Below are 24407 nucleotides of genomic sequence, written 5' to 3' on the forward strand. Positions count from 1 at the left end.
CTGGGAAAAGCAGGAACAGATAGAGGATAAATAGTGGACAGAAGGGGATTGGCAGAGTCTGAAATGACAGTAGATGTTAGCAAAGCAGCACGGAGAACTAAACAGAAGATGTAGAAAGGTGCCCAGAAAAACTGTTCAGTCAAGGACCATAACATTTTCCAAAAGGGTCAATTGAGAGAAGAATGTGACGCATTCTTTTAATCATGCCATTTCCTGCAAATTATGGTCTCGGTTGAGGTTTTTTGTCATCCCTGTTCGCACTAGCGACAGTCTGCGAAGCGTCACGCTATATTCCCTCTGAGACGCACACCTTGATCTTTCTTCACGTCCCATTCTGTGTTCTGAGTTTGATTTCACGTCCTTTATTATCTATGAGGCCGAGCGAGTGACATCCGATTAGCACTGATAACTGTTACAGATAACCAAGACAAGGAGGGAGCCACGGGAGTGAGGATCCCAGCAGTGTGCCCATTGAGGACTGAATCAATTTTGCGCACTCGCCAGGTCTGTGGCTTATTGAACACACAGATTGACCCTGCTAAAGACGGCTGCTACCTCAAAGCCAAACACTGACCTTTGACACTTGACCATCTGTTGGCTCCTGGGGACAAAAAAAAGACAGGAACTCGAGAATAGCAAGAATAATGTCCATTTCGGCAAGAAAACTGTATTTGCGCAGATAAAGGGATGAAATAGAAATCTAATATAGTCATTACAAAGCGATAGTTTAATGAAATTTTCTGGTTGCTACAGTTGCATGCTGTCTAGTGTGAGCCGGGCTCATCAGAGAGAGGTGAAATAATTATCACAGGCACCTGTTATGGCAAAGAACAGGTGGAGCTATAGCGTTTGTAATCTCACATCTCAACGGATATTATCGGGGATGTGTGTGGGTGTGAATGTGTACGTGCACACAAATTTCATCTTTGCGCCAGATACTGTGTGTGTGTGTGTGTGTGTGTGTGTGTGTCTTAGGTGCTGAGTTAAGCCTCTGATTGAGAAACAAGCCACAGTAGCAACATGCCTCGCTGTTTCCCCCAGCATCTGTCTTGAGCAGCATGGGGCCTCCGTGCGTATACAAGAGGGAGGGGGAGGAGGAAGCCCCGGAGAGGCGGCTTCCCTTCATCTCTGCTTCCTCTCTCTCTCTCTCTCTCTCTCTCTTTTCTCATTATTTGGGAGGCAACACTGGAGTTTTAAAAAAGACCCTTCTCTCGTCTCAGTATGTGTTTTTTTGTCTTCCATCATCCGCGTGTCAGCGCCGGGTCATATCACAACACGATGTGCTCTGCTGTGAGTTTAGCACCAGACGCGCCAGCTCCCCGCCACTTGCTTTTGCGCAGACACAATTTCTTTGAGACACACTGCGCCGCACTGTCAAAATAGTGGAGGTAGATAAGGCAGATAGTCGAACGGAGGAGCTGTCCTGAATGTTAGGAGACTCTCACAGCTACTTACCTCTTTTCCGTTGCTTGTGAAAAAGTGGGAATACAAAGCTGTACTGGAAATAAAAAAAATACATAGAGAGTGGAAGCAGAGGAAATGCACTCAAGGGGTAGAGTCCCAGTCTTACCATTTAGATTGTTTTTACTACTACTACTACTACACTGCTCTCTACAGATCTCAATATAGGTCAAAAAAAGAGTGAGGTAACATTTCATCAGCAAGTTATAACACGGTTTTACATATTCAGTTGACTGTGCAATCTACACATAAGAAAAACACCTTTGAAAGACTAATAGATGTGATGTGAGACTGCATCCGTATTAATTTGATTCCCATTGCAATAGATATTGTCAGTCTTTAGCTGTAATGATTGGTAATAAAGGTGCAAAATGAAGTCAGCTGGCTGTGAGACGATCAGCTCCATATGCCGGCTCTGTTGGGGTGCTAGATCATCCACGTTCACCCAGTGCAGGAACTTGATGGGTTGGATGAGGAGTGCTTTTGAGTTTGGAGTTGATGATCAAGTCTGTCTTTTAAATAAACCTCCACCGGAGCAGATTTTTAAAGGAGAAAGAGGGAAAATATATAGACGTATCTAACTTAAGCTAACACCTAATTGAAGATCTCTAGTGACAAGTTGACCCGCTCTGTAGGCTGCAAACACTTTTTCTATCCCATGATCCAAAGCTTTTTTAAATAAAATACTTCTGAATAAATATATTTCAAACAGCTAAGTTGTTGTTCCTGATATTGTTGGCTAATTTTAGTCCTGATATCCTCAGTTTCTGATCAACATTTGTCTGCGTTGACCACCATGTTGCTTCAGTTTGCTCCGCTAATCTTGCTGCAGTGTAGATAAGATACCCTTAGAAACCACAGAGCCTTATATTAGCTTCAAAAAAGCAAAACTTTTGATTTAAAAGAATACAGTCTGACTCCAAAGAGCTTCCTGAGTGTTTACTAGCGAGGGTTGAGCAACTCTGAGTGTCCTTGAAGAGATAGACGAGTCTATTAATAGCTGTGGATTGTGACTGTGTGCGTGAGCGGCTGAGTAAAGTGGCATTTTGGAGCCATTCATCCAAAGAAAGAGCTATAATCTTCAACACAACATGTTGTGTTTTACTGTATGCCAATATGAGCCGTGCTAGTCTGCCGGCCTCCACGTGGTGTACCTCGCCTTCTGTTCTCTTTGCATATCAACGCTAAGCACAAACACAATCGCTCTTAGATTTAGTCGTATCAAACAGTCGCTGCTGTTCTCGTCAGACACAGGTAAGAGATGCTGTTAGATTTCTGAATTTAAAACTAGCAAGGTGCAGCATAACTTCACTTCAGCAGTGCTCGGGCCGCATGATTAACATTATGTAACTCATGTCTGGAAATTGCAAAGTGTTTGTTGATTTACAGACAACTTTTCTTACAATATCTGCTAAAATCTTAATGACTGGAAAAGTACTGGAAACGTTATCCTCCATATTTGTTGATGTTTATGCTTCTCTGTCGACACATCTTAAATTTCGGCGTATTCCACTGACTAACTGGACTCCAATAATGTACAGTTACACATACTTATGTTCATTTCTCTGGAATTTTTGGCAAATTATGGGATCTAATCAAACAAAGTATCACCAAACTTTGCGCCAAATGTGAACAATTTTGAACTCTCACTTGTAATTCAACCAATATTCATGATCAATATTGTAACATGCGACTTATAGTCAAATGTTTAACACAGCTAAAAGTGTAACAATCTGCATATGTTGTTGTCACCTCAAGGAAAATTCCATCGCAAATCTGGCGAGCCGACAAAAGCTGAAATTAATCTAATAAAAATAGAATATACAAATATCAAAAACAAGCTAAATTGTTTCTTCTTTCGACCCCTGACTGGGATTCAGTTAAAGATTTGGTTGACACTGTTTTGTCATGTTTTGCTTATCTGATCCAAATGAATTTCTCTCCACTGTCAGGAGACAGAAAACTGTTCAAATATTTACTTTTCTTCTTTAATATATTCCAATCAATGAGCCCTCCACCATTGTGTCCTGTGAGGTGAAACTGAAATGGAGACATTAATGTAAAATCACTGATTTAAACTCGATGTTTGATTCAATCTTTTGCAACACTACTATCAAGTACTGTAGTATTAAAGCATTAGTTATGATGATAACACCACTGTCAATTCTGGAAATGTTGCATGTGCAATAGAAAAAGATGAACATGACTCCAACATTGTTTCTCATTCGAATGAATCATGTTTTCGCTGAGGTTACCTGCAGATAAGTCAAAAGAATTTGACCCTGCTGGCAGAAGGATTGAGAGGCTCGTAAAATTGTCATCAACACACCGTACTCAGTGAGGAAAGCCAAGTCCAGAAGAGAGCCAAGTACACAAACATTAGTTTGGTTGTGTCAAGCGAAGGAGGCATCAAATTAACACCAGATTTATAACTAGGAGGGGAAAATCAACACCTGTTTCTACTGTTATAATTACACAAACAGATATTCATCAAAAGTGACGTTTAAGCATAAAAACAGGAATATTCCAACGCGCAAGTGAGTCAAAACGAAGCTTTACCGATCCAAGCTGTGGTTTCCTGAAAGGCAACTATTTTGGCTAACTGACTATTATGTAGCACTTTCTTATAGCAAAGCCGGGCCTATATAAAGCAGCGATAAGACGCCGACTGTGGTGCTTCCAAGCGAGTCATCTCCGGCAGCCAGCCTAGCTATCATTATCTGTTAAAGAGCCTTCGTCCCTATGGATCATCATTACGAGGCGCATTAGAAAATACTTTGATTAAACTCCCCTAATCCAGCACAGACAGCTGCAGTCCATTCACAGCTGCCTAATCTCCCCGCCACTAAATACCACCGAGACAATGGGCAACAAATGACAACTTACGTGAGGAGGGGAGAGGCAGAAATAAAGGAGGGAGAAAACAAAGAAAAAGAGGGGAGAGAAAAGGAGGGAGGGGAGAGCTTGATTCCTCTATCAAAGGCGAGCGGTAAACAGTGCTGATGGCAAGCCGTATCATGCCAGGAGATGGCTGATGCTTTCTGTGAAATGAAAGGGGATACAGAGAAAGACAGAGGGAATGTGAGGTACAGGGTAAAGAGTTTAGGGGAAGGGACTTGGGAGGAGGGAGAGATGACTGAGCCGGAGCATGTGAGGAAGAAAAAGGGAGGTTAGAAAGAGAGAGAGAGAGAGAGAGAGAGAGAGAGAGTGACGTGAGAGGAGAGGAGGTGGGAGGGCGGAAGGAGCGGAGAAGGATGATGGAGTCGCGTCTCCCCTCGGCTGGCAGATGAAATGTTGCACATGGAGGAGAGATCTCTTTCACCGACAACTACAAACAAGGCGAGGGTGTTGATGGGAGCTGCCGCAATCAAGATGAGAGGAGAGAACGAGAGTACAGAGAGAAAGAGAGAAAAATGAAACTACTCCTCAATGGTACAAATCACCGCGGGGAGGTTATCAGGGCCGTCGGCAATCACTATAATGACAACATGGTGTGACATGATAGTTACAGCACTCAAAGAAAATCATTCGCCCGGGCTGGGGAAGAGATAGGCAGGCGGGCAGCTTCATAAATACTGGTCTGGCTGGGAGAGTGAGAGTATATGTGTGTGTGTGTTCAGGTGCGTGTGTGTGTTTTTAGTGGAGTATTTAAGATGATGGGTGTGTTGGCTGTGTGGCTGCAGATCAGCGGAGGATGAAAGGTGGGTGAGCGTGTTGTGATTGTGTGGGACGTGTTGATCAGCGAGGTTGTGGGACGATAAAGACTCGTTGGTTTTGGATGTTTGTTCGTCTTTATGCACAAATTGGAAGGCGACTTTTGACCGCAAACAAAGCCACCTACACTATATGTAACAGTGAGTCCACTACAGTGTGATCACACTTGGAAGCATAAATGCACAATTTGATACCTGGCAATACATTATGATAAGTAGTTTTGGTTGCACAATCATGTAATCTGGCAAAAAAAAAAGACACACTGATGGATACTGACCTTTCATTTTTTAAAATTTTAACCGAATTTACAGAAAATCTGATGCTTGTTTCCATCCATTACTGCTATGTGAATATTAGGAGTTAGGAGCACTGAGATAAACAGCTGATAAGTGAAAGAGTACCAGTCAAATGGTAAAAAACCATGTAGAAAATGTGATGGAAATATGGCAAATATGTTTGCTTCCTGTATTTCCACTGTTTTTCGTAGCGGTTTGAGTGACAGTTCATGATTTATTCACTAAATCTGTTTCCATTGCATTTTGTCGCATTTTGTTTTTATCAACTTTTCCGCTGCAACAAAACATAAAAACGTTAATTTCTGGGTTTTTTTTTCCTAATTTCTGGCATTTCCGCTTGTTTTTTTTAATGTGTAAACTGATGGTCATAAAAACGGATGGGTGGAAAGACACTTACTGACAGCTGTTTCAGAGTATCACATGAATGAACATACCTGGTGTCTTTATTTTCTGGACAAACTGTCGCTTGCAGGTTGCTAGATGAACTCTGATGTCAATGTGCAAACTCTGTTGAACTTTGGAGGTCAGAACAGCCATCTGAGACCCTCAACTGATTCCTGTCCAGCTCCTCTCTGGTGTTTACATGCTTGTGAGTCTGTCGAGAATAAAAAGTACAACCAATTCAACTAAGACCCAACTGATATCCTATTGGTTCACAGTTTTGCACGACACTTCTCTATATTTTGTCTTGCTTCAATACTCTTCAAAAGAAAATGCATGAAATTAAGGATATAATATGTCTAAGTAGTCACGTCAATTCCAGTGTATTTGAATTATTCCTAAAATTCAATTCAGCACAGAGAGTTCAGTGTTTTACAGATAAAATATGAGTACTGTGTGACTTTTCAGCAAATTAGAAGCAGAGGAGACACATTTCGTAAACTGCAGAGCCCTTCTTCTGATTGTCAATTGGCTGCAAGAACCGTGAGGTCACGATTTCTTTTTCATCACTCATCTGTAGTGATGTGGAAGCGACATCCATCCTTTATTTACACCCTTCGGTTATAAATGTCTGTTGAAGGCTCTTCTGTTTGCTTAGAGGACATTTGTGTTGAGGTGCTATATGATTCGGTGACCACCAGGCTGGATGAAACACCTACTGATAATCACTCATATTCTTTTATTGTTTAGCTTTAATTTTTGTGAAAACATAGCTAATGAGGCCTTTTGGCCAATCATAAACTGGTTTGTGTCCACCTTTGTTCCTTATTTCCTGTCATATTTCTACTGTCTGCTATCAAATATGGGTATAAATGCTCCTCAAAATAATTTTATAAACCTATAAAAACATAACTTATGAATTTTAATGCCGTTAAGCTGCAGCCAACACTCAAGATGCGGTTTTACCTGGATCTTCCTCTCATTAAAACACGTGAAAGTTTCCTGTTACTACAAACAATCTTGTTGTAAACGACACGAGCCGGTGTGTTTTCACAGGAAATAAATAAGTTGGGATGTCATAATAAGAGTACAAATATGCCATTATAACATCAAAGTATCTTATTAAGCAGATTTTTGGTCACAGCTCCATATGTTTAAGTGAATTTAACAGACAAATTCAATATGAAATAATCATCTGGACTCATCTGGTCAGTCTATTTCATGGACAGAGCAAATATCATTAACATTTTGTGCACTCTGTGTGTGTGTGTGTGTGTGTGTGTGTGTGTGTGTAGCATGCAGGGCAATTTCCCTGAGCCATGCTGAGGTGCTTCTGGATGAATCATACATGGACATGCTCACAACACCCATGCTGAGGAATAATGAGACCCAATGAAGTGAAGAATATGAACACACCTCGTCTACAACAACACCTCTTTCTCAAGCACTCTCCCTCCCTTTTCCATTCACTACCCCCCCTCCCCTCCCCTCCCACCCAACCCCCCACTCCTCATATTCATCACCCGCCCCCTCTCTTCTTCTCTGATCTCCCTGCGAAGGTGTGCCGTACAGCGGCGAGGCGCCTATTTGCGGTGTGAGCATGCATGTATTATTACACATCTACCCCTGCGTGATGGCGGGGAGCAGCGGTGCGACAGATTCGGCGGCCATGGTTGTTATGCGGACGGATGATTGTGCTTGGAAACAGAAGAGGTCCAGGTTAATACGGCTCAGCTCCACGTCGGAGAGGCTGCTGGCAGGGGTCAGAGGTCAGCTGATGAGAAAGCACAAAGCTAGCGCCGGGTTTCTCTCTCTGTTTGTGTGTGTGGGCAGCGCGGAGGTCAGGCTGGTAGGGAGAGTGAGTCACTGCAACCACACAGGCCTGCACACACACACACACAGACACACACTTTTAAAAGGCATACGCACACATGTAACTCATACGCACTCACTCACACGCACACTGATAAAGATACACAGAAAGCTAGATTGTGCTTTGAAGCACACACGTCCTCATGCGCTAGGCCTTTGCTGTAGGGCCTCCTAGGCTTTATTTACAGAAAATCAATTAAAAACAGTTCTTTGCCCACAGGAATGCAGCAACAATATTATCATGTCTTACTGAAGTATCTTATTCTAGGCTCATGAAACAGACAAGGCATTATGCTACTTAGAGAAGTCTCACTTTTTACTGAACGTCTGTGGAACTACTCAGGCAAAATATGCTCCAATCCAAAAACAAAAGCTGGAGCAGTGGTTTCCAACGGAGTCCGCCAATGAGTCGCAAGTTAAATCTAACTGGTAGAAAACTGGGACGCAAAATTTCTGCCTTTCTAAGACTTTCCTCTAATCTTTGCTTTTTTGTTTTGTGAATTATTGGATGATTTTATCTGTGCAAACCTTTAAAACTAGCCAAATAAACAATCTAAGAAGGAAAAATCCCTCTTTGGCTAAACTGCTCCAAACCCATAGACATATCCGACCTCTGATGAGGGGTAACGAGAAGACGAACCATCAGATTAGACAGTTGGACTTGTAATGTCCAAGAGAGGTTTCCATCTTTCAGTGCAAATACTCAAATGTTGTTAAAAAACTGAACAAAACATTCTCCACAACTGAATCTGTGGCACACCTTGAATAAAAGTAAAGAACATCCACGCTCTGTCTCGCTTATCGCTGGTTTATTTCATATATATTCCACCGATTTCACTCCTTTACAAGCTGGTGGACACACAAAATACAGATTAAAAATAATAATAGCAATTATTAGATCCACATAATGGATCCTACGTTTCCCATGATGCAATTCAATAGCATCTTCTCAAACCTCTCTGCCCGGTAAATGCCCACATCTGTAATTCTGACTTTCTGTTGTGAATTTGTACACCAACCCAAATTTAATCCAATTTAATCCCAATGACATCACTATGACACCATCAAGGTTGTTCTCTCAGACTTGTTAAGGCTCTTCCAAAGGCTGAGTAGGACTAACCATGACGGGTAAACTGAACTTCATGTGTAAATGGTGGAATGCCCCTTTAAATTAAACATTGCTAGTGCAAAGTGGATTAATATAAGTGATAATGTCTGAAAAATATGGGATAAATCCACCAGTAAAAAGTATATAACGCCTGTTTCTGTATATCATTCCTATGAAACAAATTACCAGCAACTTCTTCACCTTGAGCGCAACTATTTCTGAAATGTTCTCGCCCAAAGTCAATTCATTATGAGTGAAAGGCACTAAGCTATGTTTTCCATATGGGGGTCATTCACTGTGCAGTAAACAGACCTAGTCATCCAATGTAACCTCCGGTCACTCTTCTCCTCTCTGAGGTCCCCGCAATCATGAAAATGATCACTATCACGGCAGCCGCCACCGCCGTCGACCGGACTACGGGACTCTGCTGCGCTAAGACCGTATCAGTCAGAGGCCATTTACATAATAACAGCTCATCATTCAAAAAGGCCCTTTTGTTTGCGGCATAACAGGAAACTGTCAAGATGTCACCCTCGGCTGGGGCCTCGGCGCGCCACGCCGGTAAACAGCGGAGGAGGGGTCTAATTGTGGTCGGTGGTGGCACAGTAAGGGCGAGGAGATAGAGGTGAGGGAGACCGTAAAGAAAAGATGCAAGTGGACTGAGCGGATACACTAGAAAGATTGACAAATGAAGGAATCAGAACAAAAATGGGCTGAAAAAAAAGGAGACGAGTGATTGAAAGTAGATCCGAGTAACACAAACCACCTCGGTGAGTCACCCCAACATCAAGAGCCCACTTTAACCACTGATATTTCCCAACCTGAAATTAAACTCAACTGAGACGCCAATGCAAGTCTGGGGCAGAAAGGGATGAAACAAATTTAACATTAGAAAATTGTCAATCTCCCACTCTAAGTAATCATTATTGCTTACCCAGAAGCTGTTTACTTGAAGAGTTTGGAAGCGCATGTTACAATTTTACCTGGAACTTTGAATTTATTGTGTGAGCGTGTGCGTGGAATGACTGAGGAGGAAAGTCGGTTGTGGTTCGACACTGGCAGACAAACTACAGACTGTATTTTTCAGATTTGACGAGTTGTTGATCATTTGCCATTGAGTTTAAATAAGTGGGATGTAAATAGTGGTTATCATTTGATGTATTTCTTGTATATATTATATATGTTACAAATGTTGTTTTCAAACTAAAGGCTCAAAGGTCATTTAAGGGGTTTATTCTCAATTCAATGTGTCAGTAATGTCACTGTGACACTGTGGTATATGAAATCCTCCTCCTAGGCTAGTTGAACTCTTGAACTTGTTTCTGACTGAGGGAGATATCTTTGACTTAAGCCTACTGCCTTAGAAACTGTGCGGATCATGAGGTACCTAGACAAGCTAAATTTGAAGGATGTCCTCGTTTGAAGTCACTGACTATAAGGTCTCTGTGAGATTATCTAACTGTTTGTAAGAAGGTGTAACAGTTTGTGGGAGTGTCCATTTAGGGATCTGACTGTTTTTAACTTTGCTGTCTGGTTTGTGTTCACAATCTTTAGGGAAAGAGCTGGTTGAACAACAAGCTTTCTTACCTTTTGTTTTGTGTTTCTGTATTTGGACATGTGTATAATTGCTACTAATCGTGTGATGGATTGTACAGTAACTACAACTGCTTCAACAAGTCACATTGTTTAAATGTTCTCTTGTATCTTTGTGTGTTCTCGAGTGAAAAATGCAAAAATTTCCACAACAGGAATGACACTAATTGTGGGCCGAAAATTACAGTACGATTACAGGATGATTATGTTCATCCATGAACTTGACCATTGTTAGCCAAACCTTTACACAATACTTAAAATATTTGGTTCGAAAAAGCCTTACTATGTCAGTTTGTATCCATCTATTTTTCAGGGATTTGAAAATAACTAATTTATCATTAATTAGCTTTTTTGGGGGCCATTTAATCCCTTTAATTGAAAGTGGACAGAAGAGACATCACAATCACAGTATATGGCATTAATCTAATCACATTAAAACAAGTCAGGTTGGAAAAGTTGAAATCTTGTCCTCATAGCAAATTGCAAGTCAAGCATTGTCTTCCAATCCAAGTCTTCAAATCCTGACTATTAAAATCAACACTGAACATTTTCCTTTTGACGCTTTTTAGCATTTAGCAATGCTAGCAGAGCAGTTTTAGGGATGGCAAAGGGAGTCTTGCCATGAAATCTGGTGCAGCCATTCAGGATGACCTTTCCTCTTGCACCATCATTAGGACAAAATTCATTTGTCCAATAAGTCCAATAAATCAAATCAAATCAGTGTCCAATCTTGGTCATAATTTCTGTGACTTAAGTCTGAATCAAGTCCTTGTCCAGGTCTACAGCTCTATGAAAACACACTCTCTGGTTTATGACTGACATTTAGAGTCTTATTCATACCTCCACCCCCAATGAAACTGTCACAACTATTTTATAATTGAGAAGCAACACATAATCCCTGATTATTTAATATCCAAGAGATTTGAGTTATCTCGGGGCTCCCTTAGTTTGAATGGGCATGAAGCCAGAGCTCACACAGACACATCAAGTACACATACACCCAACTTAGTTTCGTCACACCTTCCTGTGTGTGTGACAGGAAATCACCAGCAGCCACTCGACCTAGGAGCAATTTCTCCTCATCTTCGCCGCTCCTCGCGGGCCTCTCAGCATCCACTCCTTCCTCAGACCTGCTCCTCCACGGCTTTTCCACCCTCATCGCCTCTCACATCATTTGACATCAAAGGGGCCGCGACGAGTCTCGCTGTTTACCCTCCCTAGCAGGCGCTCATTACAAAAACATCAAAATAAGCCGTGCAGAGAGGCAGGGCGAATTAATGATCTCCCTGTGCCACCGGTGCCCTGCACGCCCTCCCCCTCCCCCCCCCCCCCAAGAACGGTGCCAGGCCATTTGATGCAGAACAAATACACTCTGATACACGTGCATGCAGGGGCAAACGTGTACTTAGATGAAGACGCATACATGCATATCCGTATACTCGCACGCACACACCCACGCATGCTCCGGTGCCAAGGCCTGTGGCTGCTAACGACCGTTCAATTAGTGGAAATTAGGGAAGCATTGTGAGGTCCATGCTGTGACCATTAGTTGTTGGAGAGAAGGACAAGGAGAGTGGGCCAGGATTAATCCCTCAAGAGCAGGATGGAGAACCTCGCAGGTCACCATCCAGCAGGGCTTTTTGGTTTTTGACGCTAATGACCCCCAGCCCGGGTGGAGGATGGCGTGATAACAGAGCGATATGTCATATACAGTCTGTTTTAAACTAGCCCTTGATATAATTAGGCGGTCCACTGCAGGTAGGGCTGTGAAGATTGGATTTTAAATCTCGCTTTGCGTTATTAGCATTGTTTTGTGGGTGCAGTCAGTTGTTTCAGCGGCGGATTCAACGCAAACACTCATTAGATGAGCGGTTTGAAGCAAATCCTCATTAGATCAAGTGATTTCATACAAATTGCCGCTCCACAAAGGCAAACCCGATTGTTAAATCAAAGTGCCTTGCCAATGCATTGTGACACAACACATACATCAGTGTGTACAGGTCGCTCTGCAACACATGGCTTTCCCCATGCATGTAATGCCAGGTTTTTATTTGGAAATTAATTCCTAATCTAATCTATACAGCCCTATTAATAACTATTATAAAGCACACCCCAGTCATGAATTAATCAGGGATTGGTAATTAGTGTAAAATTTAAATGCATGTTGTAAACCCACATTGAGTGTCTGGCACTAGACAGAGGTGCCAAGCCATCGCTGTACTAATTAGTTTGCAATTATGTTTAATAAGTTCTGTGGAAGCCAATCATCTTACAGTCGGGGAGCTGGGCTCTCCTGATACAGACACTGTGGAACCAACATGGAAGAGGCTGTGAGGAACATCGCATCTTATACATTTTTTTTTTTCCTTCAATGTTTATTTATCTGAGAGGGTTTGCTGTTGCTTGATACGAGACAGAATTGTCGTTGCACTCTACTTCCATCTTCAGTCTGACATCGCCTCTACTCTAACCAATTTCGGTGGGGGAGGGGGGTTCGATTTTGCCTAAACAATCACTAGAGACCAATATATCCACCTAAATCTGACAAAATTTTAAGTTGCCGGGGTTTTCAGAGTGGAGCGGAGCGAAGTAAAGACAAACTAAGATGTTGGGCGATATTGAGAAGACATGGCGTCTATGTAAAATGATTCCAGCACACAGCTTGACGACGGCATTAGTCCCCCCGCGACGCTCATTGGATCGATTGCTTTTTTCAAAATGGGAAACCGCTGTTTCATGTCATGATGCCAGACCGAAATCAGTCAACTCGGTGGAGTGGGCGGATTCAAAAGTCTGGACCCAAGCAAGGTTTGCTGAGCAATGCATGCTTGATTTTCAGCGACGCCCTACTTCACACTCAGTTAAACACACTTCCTGCTGGGAGCTTCCCAGTGCAGCCTGTCTTCACTGTTGCTCTCTTGGAGCAAAGTACAACCATCATTTCCTGCTGTTCCCCTCTGAGTTATTTTGAGATGAAGTAGAATTTTGGTGTCTGTTCTCTAAGCCTCCTTGAGCGAGTGATTTCCAACACTTCCTAGAATGCCTTTCAAAAACAACTAGTCCCTGAACTTGTTGCACCAATTAGGCTTCTGGGTTTACTTGTAATTGGGGAGAAGAAAAGGCAGTTAATACTGGTAGCTAGAGTGGTGGGAAAGTTCATTCTTTCACTAACTCAGTTGTTTCAGGCTGTCCAATTGTAAGTGAATGAGTTCAGGAAAGATTCATTAAACTCGCTTCGCATTGCAGTCAAACTATAGATACTAATATGAAACTTACTTTAAATTAAGTCACGTGGAAGACAGAACAAAACTGCATTGTGGCCTGAACACGACATAGCTGTGCCCGGTGGAATCAAGCAGTTAAAACTTGTTAACACTGCTAAAAAGGGGGGGTTTGTGTCTTGTTTCTCTTACCCAAACCACTACAAACATGAACATGATAAATAGCTAATTTTGCTAACAGCTAATGTACGCTTTATTTCAATTTATTTAGTGAGATAACATGCCAGGCAATGAGGTTATTTACCTTGGAGTAATGCAGCAGGTAAGATTTTCCCGTTTTGTCCCACGCTGCATGAATGCAGCATTACACCAAAGCCTGTAATGAAATATAAACATTTTTTAAATGTAAATACAAATTTCCTCCTGGAAATAAGTTGACATTGTGGATTTTTGCTAAAATGATGTCAGTTTTACATGATGTTTATTAGTTTTGTTTTCACAAATAAAATCATTTTCATCACATTTTCTGGGTAAAAACAGTCTGAGAGTAAAAATGGTTAGGAGGGCCGTGTTGCCATGCTGGAAGACGAGAAAATGGCTGAGTGTAATAGGCGTAACACCATCACCTCCTAAACCGTGATAAAAAACTAATAAAATTCTGTTGTGGGCTTTAGCTTTTTAAATTATACTGTAAACTTAAAATCAGGTAAGACGAAGCGATGCACGCTCCGAGACTCTAGATTAAAAAAAAAAAATAATAATAAAGAAATCAACACAATGAACAGTATGAATGCATGTACCCTGGCTCAGTGTCTGCCAGGCTGAGTGGTACATTGTGAATTCACCGAGTTGAAAGCATTTTGTGAAACTTGGCTGTGGACCAAAAAGCCTCTAAATGGCTTCATGCGTTGGTTTTTGAATGGTCAGCTGCGGGTGGGGACGGAGGGAGACGGGGGTGGGGGGTGGAGGGGGGGGGGGGGGGGGGGGGGAAGAATGAAAGGTAGTCCTCACCCAAAACATTCAAATGAGACACCAGTGTCTTTCAAGCTTCTGCAACTGAAATATTCCTTCAGGGATTTGGCAAAAGCAGGTGTCTTTTTTTTTGGGAGGGGGGGGGGGGGGGGGCTTTTTTTTGGAATGGCATCGGAGACAACAACTTCAGAGAGCGACGAGGCTACATATTAGTCGTTAAAACTCTGACAGCTCACTACAAAGATCCCCTCCTGAGCTCATGGCAACACATAGGGCCTAAGGGCAGGGTTCAGCTGGGACTCTTGGCTCAGGCTCTTGACTTGACTATGCGAGTGTGTGTGTGTGTGTGTGTGTGCATGAGTGTGTATGTGTGAGCTAACAGTCGCTGCGGTGCCATTTGGACCGGTGCCTGACACCCTCCGTGTTAATAAGAGTAATCAGTGCCCCCATGCCTGCTACCAGCCTACATAGCACAGCAGAGACATGGCACAGGCCTGCGCTGCCACCTGAGTGTGTTTACCCAAAACACACGTCACCTCCCCCGCGCCACACACACACACACACACACACACACACCTCATAGAAGCTAATGAGGGGGAAATGCAGTCAATACAGTACAGTTGATCAGCATTGTCCGGCGACAGCACGCCATCGATTGGGTTTCCCTCGCCAGTAATGCCTCATTAGCCGCGTCTCCAGCACACATGAGCAAACACACAATCAGGTGTAATATATTGCACCGCAAACAAATCATAGCGTTTAATTTCAAAGCGCTCGCCAGGCTTTGGTTCATTTCGCTGAGAACGCCTCATGTACATTTGCTGTGGATGAATGTGCTGCTGCAGCTGCATTCCATATGTTTTCATTAATATCAATTGTGTGATATCAATATTACGGCTCTGCCGAGGCTCTGGGTGGAATGCCTGTTGAGGCAGCGAAAGTAGGGAAAAAGCAATCAAACTGCATTTCAATTTTAAAAGCATGATGGTAGTGAACAGCTTTTACCTTGTAGCATTTACTGTAAATATGTAACTATCAGCATAATTGTGATATTTTCACCTTAATAACTTGACTGTGTTTTTCTATATATTATGTACTCTTTACTAGTTTTATCAAAACTGAGCTGTTTTTGTGCAGTATTGGATAGTTTAACATCCTCCTAACCTTCAGGACATTATGTTTGAGAAGGAAAATCACTTTGGTGGAGCTGCTTACAACCTATTGACATGTTCAACATGTCATAAGACATAGCAGCGTTTAGAGGGTTCAGGCTGGGAATCACTGATCTGATTTACCTGCCACATGTGTGTCACTGTATGTTTAATAAGTTTAAGTGATAATGAACAGTCCAACCCAAATATGATGAATTTTACACCTTATTGTCTAATTTTCATTAGTCTATAAAAAGTCATAAACTTAAAAAACACCAACACATCCAACCAGATGTGACCAATCCTCACATGTGGGAAGATGGAACCAACCGTATTCTCCCATTTTTGCTTGATAAATGACTTACAGTTAAAATATATCAAAAATATTGACAATTCATTGTTAATTGTTGTCTTTACATTCTTTTTCTGACATTTAATAGGAGTACAGAGTGTTTTACTGTCCCAGAATTGTGTTTTAAAGTCATTTTCACCTGTCAAGCATAAAATTCTAGTTTAATATCTTATTAACGGAAGTTTTAAAAGATAAAGCTAGCGAGACCTTCTGCAACTTCCTCCTTTCTATAAACACTGGTATTGCTATGAGCCTGAGTGCATTTTGTGCACAGTCAGAATGTTTTTGAATCCTTCATCTTTATTTGACAGTCATCTCATTTTATATTTCATTTACTAAAGTAAGGATGAAATAGATTTTATGGAGCATCTGTTGGCCTTGTTGGACTGAAACGCGGCCGTGCACACTGGAGCAACACATACTTTACTCGGATGAAGCAATTGATTGGATGTTGTCCAGAATCATTATCAATTATATAATGTTTGAAGTGGCTAGAATTAAGCTTTAAGAGCTACCACAGAATGGGTTTTGCATCCTCAGCATTTACAGCACAGTGAATGCTGAAGATGCGGGAGAGGAACTTAGCCAGTGTGTATTTTAGCAGCAATTAGGTGTTTGTTTAGTTGAGTTACAGGGGGAATCTCTGCTTCCGGCTGGTAACACTAAGACCTTCCACCATAGAGGCCCACATGCTGACCTCTGCCCAGATCAGATATTTTTCTGTCCTCTGGAGGGATTCAGACGAGATTTGAGGCGCTGTAATGTGATATATGGTTTGTGGTCAGCCTGCATGTGTGTACGTGTGTGTTTGGATGGTGGTGAGGAGGTAAATCTGTGTGTGCATATGTCCATTAGTGTATTTACGTGTGTGTTTTAATGTGTACGGACATGAAGTGGTAACTGAAACGAAGTGTGTGCGCGAGACTCGTTCCAGTGGCCAAACACTGCTCCCATAGAGGTGTCTCCTAAGGCGCACTGCTGATCCCCGGCCAGACCACTGCTTCCTGAGGCCTGCGTGGATGAAAAATATCCCCAGTGCGCAAGCACACACACAAACTCGCATACACACACACACACATCTGTGGAAAGCCCACTTGTCTGCCTGGAAAACCCTGGAGTCCTAGGGGACTGGATTCCCTCAGAAAACACACACTATTCCTTTCACAGTGCGGGCAGTGTGTTACGTCTGCTTGGAATCAACTTGCTGAGGAAGAGGAGGACAAGGAAGAAGCCTTGGGCAGATGATTCTTGCGCTCTTTCATTGCAAACACTCTCCAGAGACGTAAACCCTCCCCTCTGTTCTTCCGACGTCCCACTTGAACCTCAGATTGAAGCAGCAAGAAGTAGAAGAAGAGCAGTGAAAGACTCCCCTCAAGCCTGTCTTTGCTGTTTGCCTTTCATCTCCGAGCCCGCAAGTTCCTGCAGGTCAGGGCGGCACTCAAAATAGAGGCAAACGTGTCAGGCCGGGATGTGTGTTTGCCCATTAAGGCCAAGAGTCGACCTGTCAAGCTTTCAGGCGTCCTCGGCACTCTGCGTGATGACTGAACACATCTTTATAGCTATTACGGGAGGAGGGCGAGGTCGGAGAGGTATTTTGTCGCGTGTCAGTCAGCAAAAGTGTGAGTGTGTGCGCGTGTGGAGCAGCAGAGGGGCGGAACAATCAAAGATGTCTGATTAAGAGGAAGACGGCGGGTTCCCATTTCCCTCCAAACCAAAGGCAATCCTGCTACATGTAGATTGGGTGTCATTCACCCGCGAGCCGCCACTGACTTGTGTACATAGACAAACACATTAACCACCGGGCCGATTGCCGTAATGACAGTAATAGAGCAAGCCCAATGACAGACAACAGAATAGCACTTTGGCCAAGGTTGACAGAGAGGGGAATAAGGAAAAAAGATTTCCAGTTTTTTCTTTTTTAGAGCTCTCTCTTTCCCCCCCCCCCCCCCCCAGCTAAAGGTGCTCATTTGCCGAGGTGAAACGGTTGCGACATCGCAAGCGGGGGGCAATTTCCCTCCAATCAAGTGTGTGTTTAATTTTCCTTGTCTCTTTTTTTACCCGTCTCTCGGGGGCCGTTTGTGTGTGAAGGCTACAATTGATGTTAACATCTCACTTGATTGTACAATTTCTAGGCTGTAAGGCCTTCCTTCGGCCGTCCTGAAAAACATTCACGGGTTTGATTCTTTGTCTGGTCAAAACTTGTGATGGGCCACCGCTTCTTTTTGTCTGGTAACAACAATCATACTGTATATTCTGACACGGTTTACACATATTTTATAGTCTCAGTAAGAAAAACAGAGCACCAGTACAACTCTGTGGAGGTTTGAGACTAATACTCGCACAGACAGAAATCTTTTTGTCAGATTTACAAACCCGGGGTTACACATTTTTTAATTATAAGTCCTCATAGTTAGCTGTAAATGGATGTAAACACACCTGTAGTCACCTCTTACGCATGTCAATATATCTTTTCTTAAGATTAATAGTTGTGTTTCAAGGGGATACAGCATAGTTTCAGCACATATGCTTATATGCACCTCCTGATAAATGTAATTACACGTTGGGACTACGGTGACTATTGATATACTATGTGCAGACCACAAGAACTGTGACTGTACAGTTTGGGCTGCTGGTGAAAAATATGCTGTAATGCTCTACATCACAATGTAAATGGACTAATATGAACACAGTTTCTGTAGGGAATTTAATAAAGCAAAACACAATATGGCCGCGTCACGTACGACCACAATGCTGCGGTGAAATCCAACACTGAGCTATAAATCAAAATCCGCCCCAATAGGTATCTACAACCAGACTAGCATTAACCCCTCGCATGAAGAATAAACCCGGTTTACGACCTGCTCGGCAAAGAAGAAACGCAATTTCACCACTTGTATCAAATTGGTGGGATACTTGTAGCTTCCATGAGACACTTAGAACATAATCGAAACTGAGTTAAGTACCGAAAATTATGTGAAATTTTATCCGTCTAAAAAGGTAAAGTTCTCTGCAAGTGTGCCCAAAATGAGGTGTTAGCATCTTACCACTACATTTGGAATCAGGGCACTATGTTGGTACTGAAGAACAGGATCATCTATATGAGTTAAATGATGTAGAAAATGAAATGCATTTTTGTTTTGTCCTTTGTGTCATCATTTCAGAAAGATGTTATTCAGTAAAAAACAGCAAAACAAGGTTACTTTCTTTTGGAAGAAATTATGAAAACACTCATGTCATGCAAATCTTTCAGAGTATTTGGACAAAAAAAAATGTTTTGTATAAGTAGTTTTTATATTGTTTTTTTTTTTTTTTTATTATATTGCCAGATTTTTTTTTCCTCTATGTGCTCACTGATTACACCCGAATCAACACAGAATACCAGATTTATCTCTCTGTCCCCCCCTTCTGCAACAACAAACACTACACATGTGCATATATATATCTGCATTCGTGCAAACCTACAAACTCACTCACACACACAAATCCTCACCGGCAGCGGGGGTCCAAATCAAGCTGATATTCCCCTTTGATTTTTTCCAGGGGGGAGGCCTGCTCTGATTTTGAGTCTGCAAAGTCAGAGTGGAGCGGCTAGTTGGAAGGTGGTGAGAGACAAGGCGATGTTTTGTGTATTATAATGTAGGGAAGGATGAGCGTGTGTGTGTGTGTGTGTGTGTGTGTGTGTGTGTGTGTGTGTTTATGTGTGTGCATGTCAGAGGCAGTAATCTCTGTCTCTCCCTCTGTGTATCTTTCTGTCTTTCAGTTTCTTTCTCTGTTCAAATTCAACACACAGCACAACCCTGCGGGAGGAGGAGAAAAAAAAAAAAAAAAAAAAAAAAATCAAAGCAACAGCGTCGTCTAGTTATGCAAAATCAGCAGAGTATAGTATTTGTAAACCTAGGCTAGCTGTTCAAACAAAGCATGATTATATATCTCGCCTTCGCATTCTCCCCTGTCCTCCTTTTCCCATTTTTCCAGGTGAGAAGATTATGTGGCTGGGTTGTGTCATTTTACTCAAATTGCACACACCTGACAGCCTGGAGAGTGTGTGTGTATGTGTGTGTGTGTGTGTGGAGCTGCTACGGTACTGTATGTCTGCATATCTGCCTGTGTTGTGCGAGCGCATGCGGGCATCTGTGGGTGTATTTGTTTTCACGGCCACTCACGGGAGCACCGGCGGTGAAAGGTTGGCCTTCGGTGTCGGTGGACCTCTAATTTGTTCCGCCACGGCAGAAGTCGGCTAATGCAGCACACCTGCTATCCCTGTACCATCATTAGCTGGTGCAGAACAGTAAAAAGGTCAAACATAAACAGAGAGATCACAGAGAGGGAGAGAGAAACACAGACTGAATGAGAAAGAAGAAAAGAGAGTGTGTGTGCATGAGAGAGATAGTGGGAGAGAGATGAGCTCTAATGTGGGGATGATGAGTGGGCGTGGGCTGCCCAGGCATGGAGCGATGCATGATGGGAACACTTCACACACCCAGGGCGCCTGCCTCTGATCTTGGCAAACAAGCCCCAACACGTAGGCATGATTGCCGCACACGTGCGCGCGGGGAAAAACACACCGACAAACTTCTGACAAACAAACAAACTGACGCGTGGTGTGAGGTTTTTCAAGAAATCCTACACGGTCAGGTGTGCAGATGTGATATCATTTATTTCCATTAATTCTGAGAGAAAGTGGAGAAGCTGGAAAGATGGCTGTATAAATAAAGAAAGCATCCCATTCATCATCATCCGTCTTGAAAAAACATCTGCTTGCTATCTGCTAAAGATTGCGTCCAAGAGAGGTGTTTGGGGAAAGTCTTGTGTCAGGTTTTTGGCTTTTATTTTGAAAAGATAATCAGGGGTCAAATGACACAATTGTCCTTTAATGTTATTTTGTTGGTGGTCCATCAAGGCTTTCATCTACTTTGTTCATACTGACTTATAAACACTATGATCCACACAAGTGGAACAATCTGTAGAAGCTTGTAAAATTAGACAAGCTAATCCCTTTTAATCAATTTAAATCCTTTTTGACTGACACAGAGCAGAGTGAATGCTCATATTTTGGAATTGATGTTGTCCCTTATGTTGTTTTCTTTGGCCTGTTTGTTCATTCGTTGAATAATCTGTTGATACTGTAATTTTTGTGTGCTTTTATTCTTTTTATATGTACTTTTTTTGTTTCTATAGTTCTCATATATGATTTGTTGTTAATGTGTGTTTCTATATGTACTATAATCAGGGTGTACTTGTGAAAGAGAGCTTGCTTCCTGTTTAAATCTACTGTCTTGATGGAGCATCTGTTAGGAACAGCCCAGATACAATGCAAAAGAATCAACAATATCACAACTGCTTTAAAAACTCACAAAATACCACCGCCTGGAGCCCGCATCCAGGGACCGTTTAAAGCAAACAGTCAAACAGATTTAGCAGAAAAGGCTCTAGATTCTGCTGGGAGAACTGATCGCCCCCCCCTAATAAACACAGGTGACATTAAATCTTTAAATCTAAAATGAACAATACCAAAAGCTTAGAACATGAGGAGAAAGTGCAATGACCCGTATGAATGTGATTGGACGTTACTAGTCAGCTGGTAGCCGAGCGGCTGATGAATGAGCGAGTGATGAATGAAGCAGTGGTTGCCAATCAGCTAATGCGAGCGCAACTTTTTCTCCTCAGTACGCACACTGTAGCGTAGCTTGCTAGCGCAGATGCCGTCTGACCTCCATCAGTCACATGACCCTAGCCTTGCACTTCATAGTCCAATATCTCAGCTTTCTCATTAAAAGCAGAATCAGAAAGAGGCGATTTTCACCACTTGGTGACGTCAAACATTCTCTCTGCTGTAAAAACAGGCCAGTATGGTAAGGAGGGACAAATACTCCCCTGACTGCACTTAGCTTGACATGCACACACACACACAAACATGAGAATGAGAGTAGATGCTGTCTCCCCATACCTGGCTGCAAGGTAATTAATTGCTGTGGTATTTAGGAGTGTTCAACTAGACAAATATGACAGAGATAGGGACAATTAGTTTGGCTGTTTAAGCTACATTAACTCTCTCAGCTATTACACCCCAGTGCCAACGCCTGAGTCCTCCCATAGGAAGGCAGCGCTGCGATCAATGCTCACTGACTGTGAAGGAACTGTAAAAGAAGTGAAAGAAATTACTAAAAAAAAACACATCATGGGTTGTTTGTTGTGAGGCATAATTGGGAGTACATCTCAATTATCTGTGTGTCACTTTCTGAAGTGTGTTTCTTGCATTTCTATGGAGGTATAGAGTGTGTATAGTGTGTGTTTTTGCATGTGTATACAAGCATAGCTGTTTGGCGGTGCATCCAGTAAGTTTTAAAGTAAGTTTGTCTGCTAAAACACAGGAACAAGTGATAATTCAAGTGAAGCCAGAAATATGAATCATATAAATGAGATTTTAGTAGGTTTACTGCTAAATCTGAGTCTTTAAATGTCAGCTGACACATCTTGAAAATAACAGAAATGTCCCTTCAATTTGACGTCCAATTGTGGAAACCCCTGTTACAAATTGACTGGTGCCGAAAGACACAATTACAATTTCCGCAGTTCATCTGCAGACAGATAAAAGTCAGTCGCAGCACGGAAGCTGCTCCTCGTGTTTAGCGGTGGGGGACCGGTCCGAAGGCTGACCTCTGCTCTCCTGGTGGAAATGAACGAGAGCAGAATGATGATGCCGTGTCATCTACCGGGTCAGCCTCGTGACCCTCTGACATCTATAGATTCGCATACACATTGTGGTGTGGACATGCATGTACAATCTGACATATAATAAACATTTTTTATGAAATATTTATGTCTACACTATATAGCCAAAAGTATCCGACTCCTCTGTCTGCATACTTTTGTCTGCTTTTGGTCATGGTTGGGATTTTGCTGATTAGTTCCAGTTAAGAAAAGTCTTATGCTTAATGTTAATGATGCAGCAAACAGCGGTGATGTTTTAGACTAGTCGTGTTCTTCCAACTTTGTGGGAACAGTTTGAGACGAGCGCTTTCCGGATTTCAGCATGACATTACCACCATGCACGAATTTGGGTTCATAAAGGTTTTAAACGGTTTTCCCCAGTTTGATGTGGAAGAATTTGAATGGCCTGTATAGAGCTTTGACGTCAACCCCATCCAAAACAACTACGGGCAAAGCCTTATCTCCTGACATCAGTGCCTGACCTCACTAATGCTCTTGTTGCTAAATGTCCAAATACTTTTGGACTGACGGAGATGCTGGTAAAGTAAATAGAATTTCCTTATTTTGGGTTTCAGTGTCTCAGAGACTTTAACAACTTGGTAAAACAAATCAAATTTAAAGAAGCTGAATACCATCAAAACATTGCAATTATTATAGTATTACTATTAGCCTTAAAACCATATTAGCTGAAGCCAAACACCCATTCATATAACCTTTCTGTCACCATCTCATCCTCTCTACTGGCACACACAAGAGACCACACACACACACACACACACACACACAGAGTTTTGTTTGTTGTTGGACATTTTCACTAAAGGATTATGTGCCTTGATGTTTACAGCTTGTAAATAAAGTTGCTCCATCAGATCAATTTGCATCAGCGAGTAGATGTATGGATGCGACAGCTAAGCTCATTTCCATGATAAGTTTGCCCAATTCACACCCCTGTGTGAGGGGGGAAATGGTTGAGTCCGTCGCCCTGCGTTGACCTCGTTCCGAGCTGGTAGTTGGCCACTTATCATCAAAATGGGGGGTGAGACGAGAAAAAAAAAAAAAAAAAAGGGACCCTTGCCAAGTACTCCAAAAAAGTTAGCAACTCGTGTGGCACTCTAAACAACAAAACAATGATTGCTCTCTTGTCCGTATTGCCGGTGCTATGAGGCAGCGGTGCCAAGACTCTTGTGGAAAATTCAAAACAAGTGGGTGTTTGACAAGTAGCGACAAACACATTAACACCAAGGTGGGAGAAATGGTAGCTCACTGGCTGAGTGTTGGTCAGCGCATGTTGAAGCCTGTTTTTGTATCGTTTTGAACCGAATGATCTGGTAACACAGGTTGTTTGTGCTCGTCTTCCCCATATATTGTGATAAACCCGCATATAGCATGATAAAATGTGCTCATTTGACAACTCTAATACCAGTTATCTGCAAATAATACTAACTACCTGATAATTATGCTGTCAGCAACACCACAATTGTGTTCCTTCACCCACAATAACAGAGACATTAAAACGGTTTGGTGAGTTTAGATGACATGATGGAGCGGCTGTCAGCGCAGGGAAAACACAGCATT

At 42.3% G+C, this 24407-nt stretch overlaps 1 long non-coding RNA gene across 15 annotated transcripts in view; it reads right to left on the minus strand.

Annotated features, from left to right (window-relative positions):
* LOC121892048 overlaps positions 1–24407 on the minus strand; it is a 183885-nt gene that overhangs the window by 94943 nt on the left and 64535 nt on the right. For 10 of the 15 annotated variants that reach the window (XR_006094277.1, XR_006094274.1, XR_006094266.1 and 7 more), the window contains 2 exons: positions 13951–14022; positions 5906–6066 (listed from right to left, as the gene is read on the minus strand). This is a non-coding gene — a long non-coding RNA (uncharacterized LOC121892048). The remainder of the gene's footprint in view (positions 1–5905; positions 6067–13950; positions 14023–24407) is intronic. The other 5 variants (XR_006094278.1, XR_006094271.1, XR_006094273.1 and 2 more) reach the window with 1 other exon arrangement.

The sequence above is a fragment of the Thunnus maccoyii genome, chromosome 24 (genome assembly GCF_910596095.1).
Source record: "Thunnus maccoyii chromosome 24, fThuMac1.1, whole genome shotgun sequence".
Classification (NCBI taxonomy): domain Eukaryota; kingdom Metazoa; phylum Chordata; class Actinopteri; order Scombriformes; family Scombridae; genus Thunnus; species Thunnus maccoyii.